Genomic DNA, 21227 nt, shown 5'->3' with positions numbered 1-21227 from the left:
TATCTTAAACTGCCCTACATGTACTTTAGCTCTGCTATTTCTTCACTGGCTTCTGTCCCACTAGAAACAATAGTGTTCAGACTTGCTGATGTCACTACCCAGTTATTTAATTTGACTAAATGTGATAGGTATATTTATTTAAGATTTTGTTCAGAATTTTTTTTAAAAGGTCAGTATGGTACTTTTACATTGCAGGGGATGTTGTGTGATATGATTGTAAAATTAATTAACTTATCAAGAATAATTATTTACATATGCTAAAAGCCATGGAGACTCTTAAGATAAGATGCAAAAGCTATTTGCCCTTTCAGTTCACAGAAAATAATTCACTGTTATTCATTCTGTTTCATCTTATCTGATGTTTTGTGTTTGAAAAATATAAAATGTTCAACGTGCTAGTAACTAAATGGTTTTTAGTCTTAGTACATTTCAATTACTAAAGACTGACTCACACACCAGAATGGCTCCTGCTGCGCATGCCCTCCTGGCAATATGGTTTTGAAAGGATCCCTTGGCACTGGAGCCTGAGACCTTAAATTGCCCCTCCTTCTTGCCATTTCAACTGTTCTTTGACAGGAGTTGCTCAACCATAGTTTTCTCTTCCTTTCCTCTTCTCCTCCCACCCCCATTACTTTCTGGGCGCTGTGAATGACTCTGTGAGCCCATTCATTCATTTAGTAAATATTAAACAAGCTAGGCTCTATTTTGTGTGCTGGGGTACAGCAGTGAACAAAATGGTCAAAAAATTCACAATACAGTCCTAATACAGTCAATGTTGTGGGGAGGAAAAAGAGACAATAACTAATAAAAATAGGTAAAATACAAAGCAATCTTGAAAAGGGAGAACAAAGTTGGAAGGCTCACACTTCCCAGTCTGAAATATCCTAGAAAGATCCAGTAATGAAAACTGTGGAATTGGCAAAGGATAGACACAAAGATCAATGGAATAGAATTGACAGTCCAGAAATACACCCGAGCATCTGTGGCCAATTGATTTTTGACAAAGGTGTTAAAACCATTCACTAGAGGGGCGCCTGGGTAGCTCAGTCAGTTAAGTGTCTGACTTCGGCTCCGATCATGATCTCGTGGTCTGTGAATTTGAGCCCTGCATCGTGCTCTGTGTTGACAGTTCAGAGCCTGGAGCCTGCTTCAGATTCTGTGTCTCCCTCTCTCTCTGCCCCTCCCTTGCTCACACTCTGTCTCTCTCTCTCAAAAATAAACATTACAAAAATAAAATAAAAAATAAAACCATTCAACACAGAAAGAATAGTCTCCAACAGATGGTTCTGGGACAACTGGATAGCCACATGAAAAACAGTGAAGTTGGACCCCTACCTCATACCTCAGTTAATGTATAAAAATTAACTGAAAATGATCAATGACCTAACTATAAGAGCTAAAACCATAAAACTCTTTGACGAAAACATAGGGGTAAATCTTAATGAGCTTGGATTTGGCAATGGATTCTTAAATATGATACCAAAAGCATAAGTATCAGAAGAAAAAGTAAATAAGTTGGACATTATCAAAATTAAAATCTTTTGTGCATCAAGGAGCATTATCATGAGAGCAAAAAGGCAACCTGCAGAAGGGGGGAAATATTTGCAAATCATATATCTCTGTATCTATCCACAATATATTAAGAAAAAAAAAACCCTCTTATAATGCAACATAAGAAACACCTGGTGGCCAAGTCACTTAACCATCCAACTCTTGATTTTGGCTTGGCCATGATCTCACAGTTCATGATATCAAACCCCACATCAGTCTCTGCACTGACAGCATGGAACCTGCTTGGGATTCTCTCTCTGTCTCTGCGCTTAACCCGCTTAACACATGTGCATGAGCTCTGTCTCTACTTTTCTCTCTTTCAAAATAAATAAACTTTAAAGAAAATAATGCAGGGGCACCTGGGTGGCTCAGCCCGTTAAGCATCTGACTGTTGGTTTCAGCTCAGGTCGTGATCTCATGATCTCATGGTTCATGAGTTCAAGCCCCACATCAGGCTTCACCCTGACACTACAGAGCCTGTTTGTGATTCTCTGTCTTCCTCTCTCTCTGCCCCTCCCCCACTCGCTCTCTCTTTCTCACTTTCAAAAATAAATACACTTAAAAAAATATTTAAGGATGGGGCGCCTGGGTGGCGCAGTCGGTTAAGCGTCCGACTTCAGCCAGGTCACGATCTCGCGGTCCGTGAGTTCGAGCCCCGCGTCGGGCTCTGGGCTGATGGCTCGGAGCCTGGAGCCTGTTTCCGATTCTGTGTCTCCCTCTCTCTCTGCCCCTCCCCTGTTCATGCTCTGTCTCTCTCTGTCCCAAAAATAAATAAACGTTGAAAAAAAAAATTTAAAAAAAAAAAAAAAATATTTAAGGAAAACAATGCAACATAAAAAAAACCAGCACAATTTAGAAATGGATAAAGTATTTGAGCCAACATTTCTCTGAAGGGGAAGTACAAATGGCCAATACACATGTGAAAAGATGCTTAACCACATTAAGTGTTAGGGAAATGGAAATCAAAACACAATGAGATACCACTTTACACCTACCAAGGTGGCTGTAATAAATAAACAAAAAATGGAAAACAACCCGTGTTGGTGAGGATTTGGAGAAATGGGAATACATATATTTTTTTTAATGTTTATTTATTTTTGAGAAAGAGAGAGAGAGAGACAGAGCGTGAGTGGGGGAGGGGCAGAGAGAGAGGGAGACAATCCAGAGCAGGCTCCAGGCCCTAAGCTGCCAGCAGAGTCTGACATGGGGCTCAAACTCACTTGAGCCATGAGATCATGACCATATGATCCAGCAATTCCACTCCTAGGTATATACCCGGAAGATTTGAGAACAGGGCTCAAACAAATACTTGCACACAAATGTTCATAGCAGCACTATTTATAATAGCTCAGAAGTAGAAACAATTCAAAAGTTAATTAATGGTTGAATTTATGAGCAAATTGTTATATATGTGTGTACACGCACACACTCTCTCTCTCCCCCTCTCTGTCTGTCTCTCAATGAAAAAATATTAGCCATAAAAAGGAATAAAATACTGATACGTACTACCTTGTGGGTGAACTTCGAAAACATTTTGTCAAGTGAAAGAAGCCAGACACAAAAGGCCAGGTATTGTATGGTTCCATTTATATGCAATATGCAAAATAGGTAAATCTAGAGAGATAGAATGCAGATAGGATGTCATCAGGGCCAGGTGCCTGGGGGTGGGGGCAAGAGCTGGAAATAAGGACAAATTGCTTAATAGGTTTGGGGTTTTATTTTGGAGGGGTGGTAATGTTTTGGTACTAAATACTGGTAGTGGTTGCACAACATAGCAAATGTACTAAATGCCACTGAATTGTTCACTTGAAAATGAATGACTTTGGGGTGTCTGGGTGGCTTAGTTGGTTGAGCATCCAACTCTTGATTTGGGCTCAGGTCATGATCTCAGGGTCGTGGGATTGAGCCCCACATTGGGCTCCACACTAAACATGGAGCCTACTTAAGATTCTCTCTCTTTCTCCCCCTCTGCCCTTCACCCCTGCTCACGAGTTCTCTCTCTAAAATTAAAAAAAAAAAAAAAAAAAGAATAATTTTATGTAATGTGATCTTCACCTTAACAAAATTTGTAAGAACAGGTAAAGTATGTGGTGTGTTAATCATAAGTTTGCTGAGGGGGAAATAAAACAGAAAAGGGTGATAGGAAGATGAGAGAGGACTTCAATTTAAAATAAAGGAGACTAGGGATGCCTGGGTGGCTCAGTCGGTTAAGCGTCCGACTTCAGCTCAGGTCATGATCTCGAGGTCCGTGAGTTCGAGCCCTGCGTCGGGCTCTGTGCTGACAGCTCAGAGCCTGGAGCCTGTTTCAGATTCTGTGTCTCCCTCTCTCTCTAACCCTCCCCCGTTCATGCTCTGTCTCTGTCTCAAAAATAAATAAACGTTAAAAAAAAAATTAAAAAAATAAAATAAAGGAGAGTAACATAGCCCTGTATGTTAACTAACTGGAATTAAAATAAAAACTTAAAAAGAGTACACTTATCTTGATAAGCAATGAGTCATGAATAGAATTGTTGAATCATATTGTACACCTGAAACTAATATAAAATTGTATGTTAATTATCCTGGAATTAAAAATTAAGAAAATAAAAAATTATAAATTAATAGATACAGTAAATAAATAAATAGATAAATAGATAAATAAATAAATAAATAAATAAATAAATAAATAAGGCAGGTAAGGCTTTGCTGAGATGACAGGAGTAAATTTCTGAAGGGGATGGGTGAGGGAGACAGCCATGCACATACCTGATGGAAGAACACTACAGAAACAGAAATGCTCTGGGGTAGTTACATGCCTGGCATGTTCAAGGCAAAGTAAGGAGGCAGTTGTGGCAGAAGTAGAGAAAGCAAAGGGGACAGTAGAAGGAAGAGAGATCAGGGAAGTGGATGCTCAAGGAAGGGTCATTCTAACGTGCCACCAGGGTTGAGAATATAGTACTGCAGAGCCTTGTAGACCACTGCAAAGACTTTTATTTGGAGTGAATAAAACCTTTGGAGAGTTTTGAGCAGAGAAGGATCACGAAATTGATTTGTCTTAATAGGGTCGACCAGACCTGTGTTAAGAACAGACGAGGAGCAAGTGCAAAACCAGGAAGACCAGTTCGAAGGCCATTATAATAATATAAGGAAGTGTTGTTCTGGCTCTGCTTTTTCCATACGACACAGTTTCACCCACACTGTCATTTCCTTTCCCACTTAAAGATGCTGATAAACTTGGGACTAAATCCCTTTGCTTCAGCCCTGTCGTCTGAGCTCCAGATCCTGTACCTAACTGCCTACTGAATTCCACTTTGATACAGTGCTTCTCCTAAACGTCTATCCACCATACCATTTGAAACCCAGTATATCCAAAATAGACTTCATTGCCATCTATCCGACCCCTGACTTCAATTCCTCCTGAATTTGCCATTTTAATGAATGATATACCATCACCTATGTGCCCAAGAAATCTGGACTCTTCCTACTCCCTTAGTCCCAAGAGTCAAGATTTTTTTATATTTTAAAATCTTTACTTTTTCATATAGATTTCAAAATCACCAGGTCAAGTTATACAAACAAATACTACTGCGAATCCTGTCAAAATGGCACAGTGTCTACAGATTTATTTGGGGAGAACTGAAATCCTAACAGTTTTGAGTCTATAAATTCGTAAACCTGATATAACTCTTCACTTAATTTGTTTCTGCAGTGTTTTGCAGTTTTCATTATAGAGTTCTTGCTCATTTTTTAATATTTTTTTTTCAACGTTTATTTATTTTTGGGACAGAGAGAGACAGAGCATGAACGGGGGAGGGGCAGAGAGAGAGGGAGACACAGAATCGGAAACAGGCTCCAGGCTCTGAGCCATCAGCCCAGCGCCCGACGCGGGGCTCGAACCCACGGACCGCAAGATCGTGACCTGGCTGAAGTCGGACGCTTAACCGACTGCGCCACCCAGGCGCCCCTTTGCTCATTTTTTAAATTAAATTTATTCCTAAGTTTATTTCGGGGGGTTTGATAGTATTGTAAATGCTTTTACTTACTTCATTTTCCACTTGTTCGCTGCTACTTAGTAGGAATAGAATTGGTTTTGCACATTTACCTTTTATCCTGCCACTTGCTAAATTCACTAGTTTCAATTTTATAAAAATAGATTCAGTAGGATTTTCTTTGTTGTTATTTCTGTTGTTTTGAATATAAACAGTTTTACATCTTCTTTTCTAAGCATTATGGCTGTTTTCTCCCCCTTGCTATATTGCACTAACCAGGACAATGATGAATAGAAGTTGTGTGGGTGGATTTTCTTGCTTTGTTTCCAATCTTAGTGAAAAGTACTTGATGTTTCACCACTAATTATGATGTTAGGTATAGGCTATTGTGGCTGTCCTTTAAAGACTATGGAAATTTCCTTCTATTTCTAGTTTGCTGGGAGTTAATAATTTTTTAAAACTCATGGATGGGTAGTGACTTGTCAAATGCTTTTTCAGCATTTATTAAGATAATAATATGGTATTTTTCCTTTATTCTGTTTATATGGTGAAGTATGTTGATTTGTTTTCAAATGTAATGCCAAGCTTGGATTTCTGTGTTAAATCCTACTTGGACATGGGTATTAATCTTTTTAATACTGCTGGAGGTTATTTGCTTATATTTTGTTAAGGATATTTATATCTATGTTTCTAAGTGGTCTCTTCCAGGGAAAGTTTTTAGTTGTGAATTCAGTTTAACAGGGATAAGGCAATTCAAACATTCAATTTCTTTCTCTGTAGATCAAAAATTAACTATGTTGTATACATCTGTGTAACCCACACTTTTATTAAGACCTAGGACATTTCTATCACCCCCAGATGTTCCTGCTAATGAACTTTGGATAAATAGCTCTTTGTAATTTAGGCTCTATATGAACTGAGCAATTATAACTGAAACTGCATTGTGGTATACCTTTTTTTACCAATCACATATTAGCTTTATTTTATTATCATTTATTAAAAATTAAAAAAAAGAAATTAAAAAATAGATATTCTGTTAGGTTATCAAACCAGGTTATCAAATTCTGCATTTTTTTAGTATTTAGGAAAAAAATTATTTTAGAACTTCTTCTCAAGATATTCCACATTCCTTAAGTTGATGCCAGATTTAAAACAGACAGACATGAATATATTTTAGATTTCTTGCATTGTGGTAGACTCATTTGAATGGCAGGCTGAACTTAAGCAGAAAAGGGCTTTGTCATAACATAGAATACTGTGCAGCAGTTAAAAAGAATGAAGGAGATTTATACTATACTAACATAGAAAATAACCTTAAGCAAGTTGCAAAATGATAAAATATTTTTATTTTTTATTTTATATTAGAGCGAGAGAGCATGTGATTTGAGGAGAGAGGTAGAGGGGGAGAAAGTGAGAGAGAGAGAGAGAAAGAGAGAGAGAGAGAGAGACAAAGTCCTAAGCAGGCTCTGTGCCCAGTGCAGAGCCTGACTTGGGGCTCCAACAATGACCCAGTGATAATGACCTGAACCAAAATCAAGAGTCTGATGCTCAAATGACTGAGCCATCCAGACACCTCTGATTAAATAATTAAAAAAAAAAAAAAAACAGACTAATACTACAATTTTTTGTAAGGATCTATCTATGGATGAACATGCAGAGTAAAATACCTAAAAATAAGCTCAAACTTGTAACAGTAATCATAGCAAGAAGTACATGAGGATTGGGGATTATGGTTGATGATCAGATAAAATTTAACCTTATCTATAATGTTTTAATTTTTGGAGGAGTAATAACTTGATGTGGACCGTATGTAATTAGAACTGTAAAGTGACTTGACTGATTTACGTATGACTAGAGGCAAAATGCAACTAGGTCTTGTTTTTGGTTTTGTTTTAGCAATTACTCTGGAACTGTAGAAAACCAGCTTGTAAAATCTGTACAGAGTGCTCTAAATCTGGTTGGTTTTGTTTTGTTTTGTTTTGTTTCAAACTATGGCACAAGAGAGTACCGCAAGTGAAGTAAAAATGCAACTTAGACCACAAGTGAAGTAAAAATGCAACTTAGAATTAAAATTAAAAATTGGATATTACTCTACCACAGAACTTTAAAAACAAAATATTTAATAACATGAAAATATCATCCATTGAAATAGGAAGAATATAAGACATATCTATGAACTAATGCTATTTTAAAATATGTTTATTTATAAAAAAAGGTTTAAAAATCCACAAAAATGTTAACGGGGATTATTATCTCTGTGTGGGTAGACAGTGATTATTTGAGCTGTCTTTTTTCATATTCAGATGTTTTTTTTTCATGAACACAAATTATTTTTTTTTAATTTTTTTTAATGTTTTTATTTATTTTTGAGACAGAGAGAGAGAGACAGAGCATGAGCAGGAGAGGGGCAGAGAGAGAGGCAGACACAGAGCCCGATGCGGGGCTCGAACTCACACATCACGAGATCATGACCTGAGCCAAAGTCAGACGCTCAACTGACTGAGCCACCCAGGCACCCCACATATTATTTTTTAAATCAAGGTGAGAAAACCCCCTTTCTATCCCAATGAAAGAAAGAAGGAAGGAAAGAAGAAAGAAAGAAAGAAAGAAAGAAAGAAAGAAAGAAAGAAAGGAAGGAAGGAAGGAAGGAAAGGCTGGACAGGGCAGAGAAGATCAGAGAAGATGGGAAATTCTTAGCGTTTGCAAACACGCTGTAGGGAGTTCTGTACATCTTTTAAGTGAGAATGTTAGTCGAGATGTGTGTTAGAAACCTGGCGAGTTGGAGAAGAGGTTTGGGAGGGATGGAGGGAAGTGAGCAGGATGGAGAGGAAGAGATGGTTTTGAAATATGTTTAGAAAGTAAACAGTCCACAGGATTGGTAACAGGGTGGGTAGGACTGGAATGAGAGAATGAGGGAGAGGTTAATTTTCTCTTTTTTATATTTTTCAACTTAAAAACAAATCATTTCAGATCTATTTTGTAACTGCATTACTCTTTGATATAAACAGAACTGTGATTCTTCTCTTTCCGTGACAAAAACTCCTATCTGAGCCCTTTGGCTTTTGCTAAGGTGGTTTAAAGTAACACTAAATCACAAAGTTTCAAGCTGCCCAGGAAAATGCTATTTCTTTCAAGTGGAGTACAGAAACCAATATCCAAATCCTTCTATTATCTTCAGCAAAAACAACCGCACAGGGTAACATTTCCTAGGATAACTTAACAAAAATAAAGCACTAAATTTTCTTTCTTTATTGTTTTTTTTATAAATTAAAAAAAAATTTAATGTCTATTTTTGAAAGAGGGAGAGAGACAGAGTATGAGTCGGGGAGGGGCAGAGAGAGAGGAAGATGCAGAATCTGAAGCAGGCTCCAGGCTCTGAACTGTCAGCACAGAGCCCGATGAAGGGCTCAAACTCACAAGCTGTGAGATCGTGACCTGAGCCAAAGTTGGTCACTCAACTGACTGAGCCACGTAGGTACCTGCTTCCTCTGATTATTTAAATTCATGGTAAACACATCTTTCTCTGGAATTCTATTTCATTTTTATTCAACAATAATCGAAATCTAAATTTTTCAAGATCTCATGACTATTGAACAGAATTATGATTCATGTTAAACCAGTGGTGATGTTGACACAGAGTGATTTTTACCCCCCAGGGGACACTTGACAATATCTGGTGACATTTTTAGGTTGTCACAACTTGCACGGGGTGTGCTACTGACATATAGTGGATAGAGGCCGGGGATGCTGCTAACCATCCTATAATAGACAGGACAGCCGCCACACAAATTGTTGTTAAAATCAAAGGGGAAAAAATGCCGTAGTGCTGAGACTGAGAAATCTGTTAGACCCTTTAAGAGATGCGGAGATTCATGGGACTTTCCATTTTAGTAAGGGATATATATCCAGAAAATTACAATACTGTTTACAGTAGAGGAATAGTTGATACATATATGGATGTAGAGCATTGGGACTCATTGGACAAAGGATGACCTGGGAAACTGAGGAGGACATGGATTTGAGGACTTCAGGTTGATGGAGCAGTAGAGGGATCTAGCTGGTTAATCTGGCCTAATGCCAACAAGTGCTGGCTGAAACTGACTGCAGGAGATGGGGTGGGTGGCAGCTAGGCTGTTTGGAGTCCCTCACTACCAGATCATGGAGAGAAAACAGGCAGCCATCATTGCCACGAATGTGAAAGAGAGATTGACATAAACAAAGCAATCATAAATCACAGCCAAGGAGATTCATGGGGTAGTAAATGTATCAAGGGCTTAGAGCACTGCCATCTTTTTAATGGGTTGGCTCAAGATTTCCAGGGAGACTTCACGCAGAGGTGAAAAGGGACCACAGCCTCAGAGGAGGTGAAGTCCTCTGCTAGGACCTGAATCAGTGTGAGGCCACACGGGATAAGTGACATATGGGAGGTATAGTGCACCATGAACAGTTGTAGAGATCACATTCAGGTAGGGGATCAGGAGGGCTCTGTGGAGGGCACTGAACTTCAAAGAGGGGAGATTGAGGTCAGGAAGTCGAAAAGGCGTGAATGAAGACACAGGGCCAGGGAGGGCTATAACAAATAATTAACTCTTAGATGCTCACTCAGTGTTCCATGTGTTGCTTGTAAGTTTATAACTTGTGTTTAGTGGATGCTTAAGAAATGCTTGTTCTTAATCTTTTTATTCATTGTTTTGAGGCCCTTCTGATTATAGATTAGAACCTTTTTCTTAATCTTTTTTTCTTTCTTTCTTTCTTTCTTTCTTTCTTTCTTTCTTCTTTCTTTTTTCTTCTTGAGTCAGAGAGAATGAGTGCCCACTCAACAAGTTGGGCAGAAGGAGACAGAAAGAGAGAATCTTAAGCAGGCTCTACACCCAGTACAGAGCCCCACACAGAGCACTGTGAGATCATGACCTGAAGTGGAATCAAGACTCAGATGCTTAACCAACTGAGCCACCCAGGCACCCCTCCCTGTTTTTGCTTCTTTTTTTTTTAAACCTTTTTTTAAAATGTTTATTTTTGAGAGAAAGAGTGTGTGTGTGAGTGCGGGAGAGGTAGAGAGAGAAGGGGACAGAGGATCCTAAGTGGGCTCCGTGCCCACAGCAGAGAACCTGATGCAGGGCTCAAAGTCACGAACCTTGAGATCATGACCTGACCTGAAATCAGATGCCCAACCAACTGAGCCACCCAGGCGCCCCACCCCTCTTTTTCTTAATCTTTGATTAGACTTTGGTTCTTAAATTTTGTTCTGCTGAGAGATATCATTGTTAATTAATAAGAGGGAACATGTTATACATGTACTCTGAGATTTTGTTTTAAATTGATTAAAACATTTCATGATATAATAGTTAATACTTTCAAAAGAATATGTGATATATGTGTATAAAAAAGAATATGTGGGGGCGTCTGGGTGGCTCAGTCAAATGTCTGACTCTTGATTTCAGCTCAGGGTGACATCAGTCCCGAGTTGGGCTCTGTGCTAACAGCGTGGAGCCTGCCTGGGTTCCTCTCTCTCTCTCTCTCTCTCTGTCTCTCTCTCCCTCTTTCCCTGTATCCCTCCCCAACTTGTGCATGTGCTCTCTCTCCTCTCTCTCTCTCAAAGTAAATAAACATTTAAAAAAATTACTAATAAGGACCCAATAAACTCAGTAAATAAATAAGTAAATTGCATTAATTATTTCTCCCTAAGGATTGAAAACTAGTCTAGGATATATACTGGGCTGTGAAATTGGCTAGATCTTGTGATATGCAAATTTCAACTTTAAAAAATGATGGCTAAGTGTTTCTGAAGTGTATAATCCGTCTATTCCTACCAATTTTGGTTAATCACATTCTCATCAACACTTGCTATTTCAGACAAAATAAACCAAATGAAGATATATTAATTATTTTTACATACGTTCTAATTTTACAATTAAAAATTTCTTACTGAATAAAATGCCAGACTTCTGGAAGGCTGGAGAACACTGAGTTATCCTGTATTCAGTTGAGAGCTTGCTTAGGGAGGTCTTCACATTTTCTTTGCTTAAATGTACATCTTCCTTGTTATTCTGTATGCTTTATTACTCAAGTGTGCAACTATTGATCTATCTCAGTTGTGGCTTGGCATTTGATTATTTTATAGTTAAGCATTACTGAGAAATTACTTGCTAAGTAAACCTGAAACTTACTGAGAAAATAGCTATGTTGTCCTCGATGTAGTATGACACATTTCATTCCAGAAACATTGAAATTTTTATGGACATTTGGTGATATCAATTTTAAAGCTCAAAGGTTTGGTTAAATGTATATAATCAGGCTGTTTGATGAAAAGTTTTGGTTGAATTTTTTTTAAATGTGGCCTTATAGACCCAGCCCTAAACCTTAGACTGATTTGTAAGAATTTTACTTAGCTCGGGGCGCCTGGGTGGCGCAGTTGGTTAAGCGTCCGACTTCAGCCAGGTCACAATCTCGCGGTCCGTGAGTTCGAGCCCCGCGTCAGGCTATGGGCTGATGGCTCAGAGCCTAGAGCCTGTTTCCGATTCTGTGTCTCCCTCTCTCTCTGCCCCTCCCCCGTTCATGCTCTGTCTCTCTCTGTCCCAAAAATAAATAAACGTTGAAAAAAAAAAAATTAAAAAAAAAAAAAAAAGAATTTTACTTAGCTCATTTTTGTAGGTCTTGCCACCATTTTTAAGGTGGAGACTGTCTTTCCTGATATTTTCTTTACACTTACTAAGGTAGTGCTTCTGTATGCTGGTGTATCCCCTCCTGGCTTCTGCTGTGTTTCATGAATCCATAGCATGTAAAAATCCACTTGTTAGTCTGGATATAGTGACTAAACTACATAGGAAGAATTTTTGTTCTGCACAATGATTAACTTCATTGTTCATGGCTATCCTCTTGGTTAATGGGTGATCAAACATAACCTTGCAAGGCACTTTTCTTATGCCTGTCTGACGTAGGTGGCTCCAGCTTCCCTCCAGCTTCATCTTTCAAGTCAGTGGTACAATCAAGCCTAGTCACCCAATAATGCTATTCTGTATATATTTCAACAAAATTGTCATCATCACGGACAAAAATTTTTCCAGCATGGTCTTGCACTTTGTCATTCTTTTGGGTGTTTTTCTGGCTTGAGCATATACGGAGCTCATTACAATGGACAAGCTCACGTTTACTCCGGCACAGGTTCAGTTTTTTGTTTTTTTAGATTCTGGAATTCTTTCTCAGCAGTAGGAATCCACGCTGTACATCTAAAGAGCACTTGCTTGCACAGTGGGAGAGTAGCAGTGAGCAGATGTGATGCAGTGTAGAAGGAGTTGATGAGTTTACCCTCAGAAATACTAGGACTCTAGTAGGTATCATGTCCTCAGTTATACCTGTCTGCATTTGAAGACTGGAGAAAATGTAACAAGTCGGAGCAGCTCAAGTTCATGCACAGAAGTCCATCCAGTTCAGGTCTAGGGAACAGGGGAACAGTCCTTGGTGTCAGTGACAGATTGTGGGTCTCCCCAGACCTGTACAATGAAGAAAACACATTGCTTCTGGGCTGGGCCAGGCCGGGGTTTTAGACTCTCTGTGATGAAATTACTGTTGTCACCTATGTTTAAAATAAAGATAAAACAAAACAAAACAAAACAAAACAAAACGCTCCCATAAACCATTTAGTAAAGTCAAAGCTAGCCCAGCAGGTATCCTTTATTACATTTTGAAGACTAAATATTTTGAAGCAGTTTAATGGCATTGTGTCCTGACTTAAAATTCTTTTAATTCCTTGAGTAATGAAGATGTTTGACCGGGGAAGCTACTGTAGCACACAGCACAGCACCCAGTAGTAGCATGGTGGAGACTGAATCTAAAAATTTTGAGAATTACCTCAGGATGACTTCCCAAAGGGTATTTTTAAGGGCTTTTTAGAAATAATTCCTACTTTTTGTAGTGCACCTGAACACAAGGAAGGGTAGTAAAATGTTTTTGGTAGTAGCAGGTATGTGACCGTTCATTCTTCTGTAGATTTGTATTTCTCGGAGGACCAAAGCGAGAAAGAAGAAAAGTAAAAGGCCATTTGTTGTGTTTACCATAATTATAAGCTGGAGTTATGGAAGTTAATTAAAAAAAATTTTTTTGAGGGGTGCCTGGGTGGCTCAGTCGGTTGAGTGTCCGACTTTGGCTCAGGTCATGATCTCATAGTCTGTGGCTTGGAGCCCCGCATTGGGCTCTGTGCTGATGGCTCAGAGCCTGGAGCCTGCTTCCGATTCTGTGTCTCCCTCTCTCTCTGCCCCTCCCCTGCTCATGCTCTGTCTCTCTCTGTCTCAAAAATAAATAAAAACATTAAGAAAAAAAAATTTTTTTTTGAGGGGGCTCCTGGGTGGCTCAGTTGGTTAAGCATCTGACTTCGGCTCAGGTCATGATCTCAGGGTTCATGAGTTCGAGCCCTGCATCAAGTTCTGTGCTGACAGCTCAGAACTTGCTTAGGATCCTCTCTCTCTCCCTCTCTCTCTCTCTCTTTCTCTCTCTCCCCCCCCCCCCCCCCCCACCCACTCATGCTCTCTCTGTCTCTCTCAAAAATAAACATTAAAAGTTTTTTTCATGTGCCTCATTATACATTACTTGTGCATTGACATATGAGACATTCTGAATGAAAAAATAGGGAAAGTTGTGAAAAGCCATGTTTCTGTCCTCTGTGTAATATGGTTGTGATGTAGTGTCCCTACTGTGCCACCAGATTTCCCATATTTGGGCTGAACTACATTTATCGAGAGAAAGAGGGAGGGAAGGAGGGAGGCAGTGGTGGATGGAGGAAGGGGTATGAAGAAAGAGAGAGGGAGGGTGGGGAGAGAGAATATGAGAATGAAAGTTTGTATTTGTTGAAGGGAAGCTTGTTTCTGTTGTTCCCAAACACTACTCAGGGTTAAAAAAAAAAAGGACATCCAAGCTGTCCTGAGGTGACTTTACAACATGGGAAGGTGGGAATATACCTCATTACCTACAAGACCAATTTTAAAACACGTGAGTTTTTGTTTTGTTTTGTTTTTTTTTGTTTTTTTTTTTTAATTTTTTTTTTCAACGTTTATTTATTTTTGGGGCAGAGAGAGACAGAGCATGAACGGGGGAGGGGCAGAGAGAGAGGGAGACACAGAATCGGAAACAGGCTCCAGGCTCTGAGCCATCAGCCCAGAGCCTGATGCGGGGCTCGAACTCACGGACCGCGAGATTGTGACCTGGCTGAAGTCGGACGCTTAACCAACTGCGCCACCCAGGCGCCCCTGTTTTGTTTTTTTTTTAAGGGAAAATATCCCTTTCCCAAAATTCAGCTAAGCTGTTCTACATGGTTATCATCTGATATGTAGAATTGTTATTGGTTTTCTGAAAGACATGCTGGGAACATTTTTAAAAAGTGGCTTATTGACTACATCAGTAAAATAATGTATTGCTTACAAAAAGGCTGGAACAGTTATAAAATTCTTAAAAGTTTTAAGGTTTGGTGTTTTGAAGGGCAAAGAGTTTTGAAGGGCAAACTGATTTGTTCTGCAGTTTGTTAACAAGGGTATTCATTATTGCCCAACAAAAACATTTAGATAAGATGGGCAGAATATATTTTTTTAAATGTTTATTTATTTTGAGAGAGAGAGAGCATGGGGACAGGGGCAGAGAGAGGGAGAGAGAGAATCCAAGCAGGCTCTGCACTGTTAGTGGAGAGCCCAGCGTGGTGCTCGATCTCACAAACCATGAGATCATGACCTGAGCCAAACTCAAGAGCTGGATGCTTAACTGACTGAGCCACTCAGGCGCCCCTTACATTGTTTTAAATTAGAATTGAATTTTAGAAGTAGGAAGGTAAAATGAATTCTCTTAATTAAACTAAAGAGTCTAGATTGTTTCTGACCAAAGAATCAGATACCTTTAGGAGTAAACTTTGTGAAGTTTAGCAGTTAACTGGGAACTGCAACATAAAGAACTTGGTAAATACTTATGAAATGGAAGGATATTTATTCCTGAAAAAGCTGCATACGATCAGACTTTTGTAAATTGAATAATACTTTTACATTTATCATAACTCATTTTGTAGGACGAATAGTCTCTCTCAAATTTATATTTGTGGTAATCCCAGATTTTCATGGGTCAGGATTGCTTGGAGTAAAGACACCTTTAAGATGCCTTGTGTTGCTTAAGATCTGGTTTATTCTTTCTGAGGTTGCTAAGGTACAGAAAAGTTTAATTTTTTTTTTAAAGGGCAGCAGTTATTTGCCAGTTTATAAACAATTCAGTAAAAATAGATTTAAGGATCTTCAATTTGTAATTGATAAGTCATGCATGCTGAAATAGTTGGCTGTGATCCTTATTCTCTTTGAGAATACGGAGTGTTTTATAAACACATTAAGAGTTACAAATATATCCGGGCGCCTGGGTGGCTCCGTCAGTTAAGCTTCCAACTTTGGCTCAGCTTATGATCTCAGCTCATGGGTTCGAGCCCCACATCCGGCTCTGTGCTGATAGCTCAGAGCCTGAAGCCTGCTTCAGATGCTGTCTCCCTCTCTCTATGCCCCTCCCCTGCTCATTCCCTCTCTCTCTGTCTCTCAAAAAGAATTAAACATTAAAAAAAATTTTTTTAAGTTACAAATATAGAGAGAAGAAAGAATTGTGCTGTCAGTAATATGACAGTATACATTTGTGCCTAGTGAAATTTCAATCAAAGCACTCTAATGCAAATAATAAACCATGCTAGAATTAGGTATAAATTGAGAATAGGCTCTAAGTAACACATAGTCTACCTTTTTGCAACCTGTTTGGGTCCCACTGTGAGTAAAGGCCTACTTTGTTTTTATAATCCTGGCTCTCTGCTGAATTCTGGGTATGCAGTTAAAGTTTTAGGACGAGTGAGAGCTCTTGATGAATGAAACAGCTCATTCCTGTGTGTAAGATTGTTGCTACCTACTGGCTAACTAGGAATGCAAGACTTATCTTGGGAGTGAAGGGAACTTGGAACCACATTTTAGAGTGATGGCAGACCACTTTCAGAACAGATGTGGGAAATCCAGTCTTCCCATAGTTTTAACAAGAGATGAACCAAGATATGTGAGTACTATTAGTACTCAGAGAGACTAATTATATGCACTTCTTCAAAATGTGTTGAGAGGGGGCCCTGAGTGGCTCAGTCAGGTGAGGGTCCAACTTTTGATTTGGGCTCAGGCCGTGATCTCACAGTTTGTGAGTTTGAGCCCCGCATTGGGTACTGCGCTGACAGCACAGAGCCTATTTGGGATTCTGTCTCTCCCTCTCTCTCTGTCCCTACCCTGCACTCTCTAAATAAATAAATAAATAAATAAATAGCATTTAAAAAAAAAACAAAAACAAAAAAAATGAGTTGAGGAACGGTGGGGAAAATAATCTTAATTACCATTCAAGCATGAAAAATCAGTGCTTGCAATAAGTGGGCAAAATCCTTTCCACTTTTCTAGAGTTCACTTCCCAGTTTTCTGTTGGGGTCTTTCTGACTCTGGAGGTAATTTTCAGTTTATACAAAAAAAGTACAGAAGTAACATGTCTTTCCCTGTTCTCTCCAGGCACCATTAGTTCTTTCCCGAAAACAATGAATGTCAGTTTCATGTGCAGCCTTTCAGAGTAATGAAAGTATTTATCTCTGGCCCCTTCCTCTAAGCTATTATATTAAAGTGTGTAAAAGACAATCAAGTTAATCACATTTTTTTGTATGGAACACAAATACTGTGTATCACCATCAGAATTTCTTCCGTCTTTCCTAACTTCTGAGGGCTGAGTGCATGTGCGTCACAAAAAAACATTTAGAGGTGTTATTTTTTTTCCCCGCCTAAGGGCACTGCCTACTTTAATAGGAACGTGCCCAACTTATATTTTGAGAGTTTATTGTAGTGATATTTTTGTGCCTCTTAGGGATAAGCGCCCAAGCACCGGCTTGGCTGTCCTGCTTCTTTTTCCAGCTCTGGTCATTTCCTCTTGTCATTAAGGGGAAAGAGCCCAGTGGTGGAGGAGCCAGGTTTTTGGACTTAGAAGGGAGCAATGTTCATTTTCCAAGAGTATATCTAGTTTTTCCTGAAGTTCTTCAGAGTGGGACCCTCCAAGGGTTTTGCTGTCAATCATGCTCTATGGGAGTTTGCCTTTTGTTTTTTATCCCATAATTCAGAACACGCTCCTGCCTTCCCACCCTCTCCCTACTTCCTATCTTTTCCTTGCTTCTCAAATCTCTCACCCCTGCCCCTCCAGTCGTACTCAGACTTCATCAAGACATCAGATCTTTTGGAGGGAATACTCTCATTCTTGCTGTGACCAGATGGACAGGCTTGCACTACCCTCTTTCTCTCCTCTTTCCGTTCGTAGGCTGTTCCACTTCCTATCTTTGCAACATGAATGTTCTCTTTGTACTGATTAATTCTTCTTAATCTGTAATATGCTCTTTAGAAGCCCCTTCTTAAAACAAAACGAAGCAACAAAACAATAGTCCACCGATCCACCTTCCTCCACAGCTACCGCCCCTGTGAGGGCTCCCACAGTCTCTCACATGAACTTTACAGCATCTTCTAGTTGGTTTCCCTGCTTTCTCTCCTCTCTGATTTATTCTCCATACGAGCTGTTGTGATCATTGAAAAATACATGAGGTCACTAAACTTAATTGTTTTCTAAATCCATTCAAAGGCTTCCCTTTGCACTTAAAATAAAACCAGTTTTCCATATGTTGCTTTCAAGGTCCAGCACAGCTGTCTCCAGTCCTCACCTCCAGCCTCACCTCTAGCTGTGTACCTCCTTGCCCACTCCTCCTTGGCCACACAGGCTTCCCTTCAGTTTCCCAAGGGCACCAAGTTCTCCCCGTGGCTATGCCACCCTCTTAGAGCTTTTGCCTGGAGTTCTCATCCCACAGCTTGTGGACAGGCTGGCACTTCCTCTTCCTCTCAGTTTAATTGTTACATCCTCAGTGAAGTCTTCCCCAGTAGGTCCAAGGAGATCTCTTGCCCCTGCTTTTCTCTGTCTCAACACTAGAAACTAGTGTTTCCTAGTTTCAACACTAGGAAACACTATGCATTTCCTGCATAGTACTTTATGGTTCGTTAACATTTGCTTTAATATTCAGAGAAGATTCTAAGCTCTGTGAAGGCAAGGACCATGTGTGCTTTGTTCACCACTAGGCAGTGCCTGGCACAAAGTAAGCACTGATGGTAGGTATTTTTGTTGAAATACACAGATGATTGACTGCTGAGTAACAGATGAAGCTTGGTTCTGATTTATCCTTCAGGTACAGAAATCATTCCTTTACAACAGAAAGCCAGTCCTTCACTTGAACTGGGTGTCCCTTAGAATCACAATATTTTGGAGATTGAAGAGACCTCGGATGACTTTTATCCTGCCTTCCTATCATGCATGTCCCTTCTCTCATCATCCTCCATTTCAGTACAGAGTTCAGACTCAGCTTTGGGTTCGTGTCCTCTCTTGTTCCCGGTCTCGGCATGGCCGGGGAGACACCTATTGTTGCTTTCCTCCTATCTCCTTTGGGTACCACTGCTTCCTACTTGTGTGATCTTGGAGAAGTTACTTAATTTTGATGTGCTTCAGTTTTCTCAAATATAAAGTGCAGTTATAATAACCACGCATGGCTGTGCAGTGATTCAGGGAAGAAATGCATGTGAAAACTTACCACCATAATACTCAGTACATGTTAGCCATAGCCTTTCTTACTTCCGCTTTGTTTTTATTATTTCCATGAACGCTAGTCTTTTAAAAAATTATTGCAGTAATCATAAAATTTATGCAGTATCATAAAATTTACCCTATTAACCATTTTTAAGTGAACAATTTGGAGGTATCAAATACATTCATAATGTACATCGTTGTAATGTTCATATTGCTGTGCAACCATCACCATTATTTAACTCTTTTCATTTTGTAAAATTAAAATTGCTATACATATTAAAATAACTTGCCACCTCTCCCCACTGTCCCCCCCCCCCCCAGCCTCTGGCAACCACTATTCAAATAAATGGATTCATATAGTATTTGCCCTTTTGTGTGTGACTTACTTCATTCTGCACTATTGTCTTTGAGATTAATTTATCTTATAGCATGTCTTAGAATTATTTCTATTTATTTATTTATTTAGAGGAAATGAGCAGGGGAAGGGCGGGGGGGGGAGAGAGAGAATCTTAAGCAGGCTCCATGCCCAGTGGGGAGCCCGATGCAGGGCTCAATCTCATGACTGTGAGATCATGACCTGATCGAAAATCAGGAGTTGGGTGCTTAACCGACTGAGCTACTCAGGTTCCCCAATTTCTTTCCTTTTAAAGGTTGGATAATATTTCATTATGTGCAATGGAATAGTATTTATGTATCCATTTTTCTGTTAATGGACATTTGGGTTGTTTCCATCTTTTGGTTTTTGTGAATAATGCTGCTGTGAACATTGGTTTACAATTATCTCTTGAAATCTCTGATTTCCATTAAAAAAAATTTTTTTTAACGTTTATTTATTTTTGAGACAGAGAGAGACAGAGCATGAATGGGGAGGGTCAGAGAGAGGGAGACACAGAATCTGAAACAGGCTCCAGGCTCTGAGCTGTCAGTACAGAGCCCGATGCAGGGCTCGAACTCACGGACCGCGAGATCGTGACCTGAGCCGAAGTCGGACGCTTCACCGACGGAGCCACCCAGGCGCCCCATGATTTCCATTTTTTTGAAGTATATATCCAGAAATGGACTTGCTGGATCATATGATAATTCTACTTAAAAGTTTTTTTTTTTCATTTTTCCATATTTTATTACATGAAGTATTTATTTATTTTTTTTTTATTTTTTATTTTTTATTTTTTTTAATATATGAAATTTATTGTCAAATTGGTTTCCATACAACACCCAGTGCTCATCCCAAAAGGTGCCCAAAAAATATGGAACGCTTCACGAATTTGCGTGTCATCCTTGCGCAGGGGCCGTGCTAATCTTCTCTGTATCGTTCCAATTTTAGTATATGTGCTGCCGAAGCGAGCACCTACTTAAAAGTTTTTGAGGGGTACCTGGGTGGCTCTGTCAGTTAAGCATCTGACTTTGGCTTAGGTCATGATCTCAACGGTTCATGAGTTCGAGCCCACATTGAGCTCTCTTGCTGTCAGAATGGAGCCTGCTTCGGATCCTCTGTCTCTCTCTCTCTCTGCCCCTACCCCGCTCATTCTCTCTCTCTCAAAAATAAACATTAAAAACCATTTAAAAAATAAATAAAATTTTTGAGAAATTGCTATACTGTTTTCCACAGTGGCTGTACCGTTTTACATTCTCACCAGCAGTGCACAAGTGTTCTGAGTTCTCTGAATTACCTGCATTCTCAACACTATCTCTTCTTTCCTTTCTTTCTTTTTTTTTTAATAGTAGCTGTCCTAATGGACGTGAGGTGGTATCTTATTGTAGTTATGGCTTGCATTTCCCTAATGATTAGTGATGTTGAACATCTTTTAATGTGCTTATTGGGCATGTATCTCTTCTTTAGAGAAATGTATGTTCAAGTCTTTTGTCCATTTTTTAATCAGGTTGTTTGGATTTCTGTTGAGTTTTATATATTCTGGATATTAATCCCTTATCGGGCATATGATTTCCAAATATTTTCTCTCATTCTGTGGGTTGCCTTTTTATTCTGTTGATAGTGTCTTTTGATGTACAACATTTTTAAATTTTCGTGAAGTGTAGTTTGTGTATTTTTTTTTTCTTTGTTTGCCTGTGCCTTGG

At 39.3% G+C, this 21227-nt stretch overlaps 1 non-coding gene across 1 annotated transcript; it reads right to left on the bottom strand.

The window, feature by feature from the left end:
• Nucleotides 1-20392: 20392 nt before the first annotated feature.
• Nucleotides 20393-20499, bottom strand: LOC123581507. The gene has a single exon (XR_006703775.1). It is a non-coding gene; the product is annotated as a U6 spliceosomal RNA (small nuclear RNA).
• Between the last annotated feature and the right edge of the window lie 728 nt (nucleotides 20500-21227).

Source organism: Leopardus geoffroyi, chromosome A1 (assembly GCF_018350155.1).
Source record: "Leopardus geoffroyi isolate Oge1 chromosome A1, O.geoffroyi_Oge1_pat1.0, whole genome shotgun sequence".
Taxonomy (NCBI): Eukaryota; Metazoa; Chordata; class Mammalia; order Carnivora; family Felidae; genus Leopardus; species Leopardus geoffroyi.
This window is presented reverse-complemented; position numbering and strand designations above follow the sequence as displayed.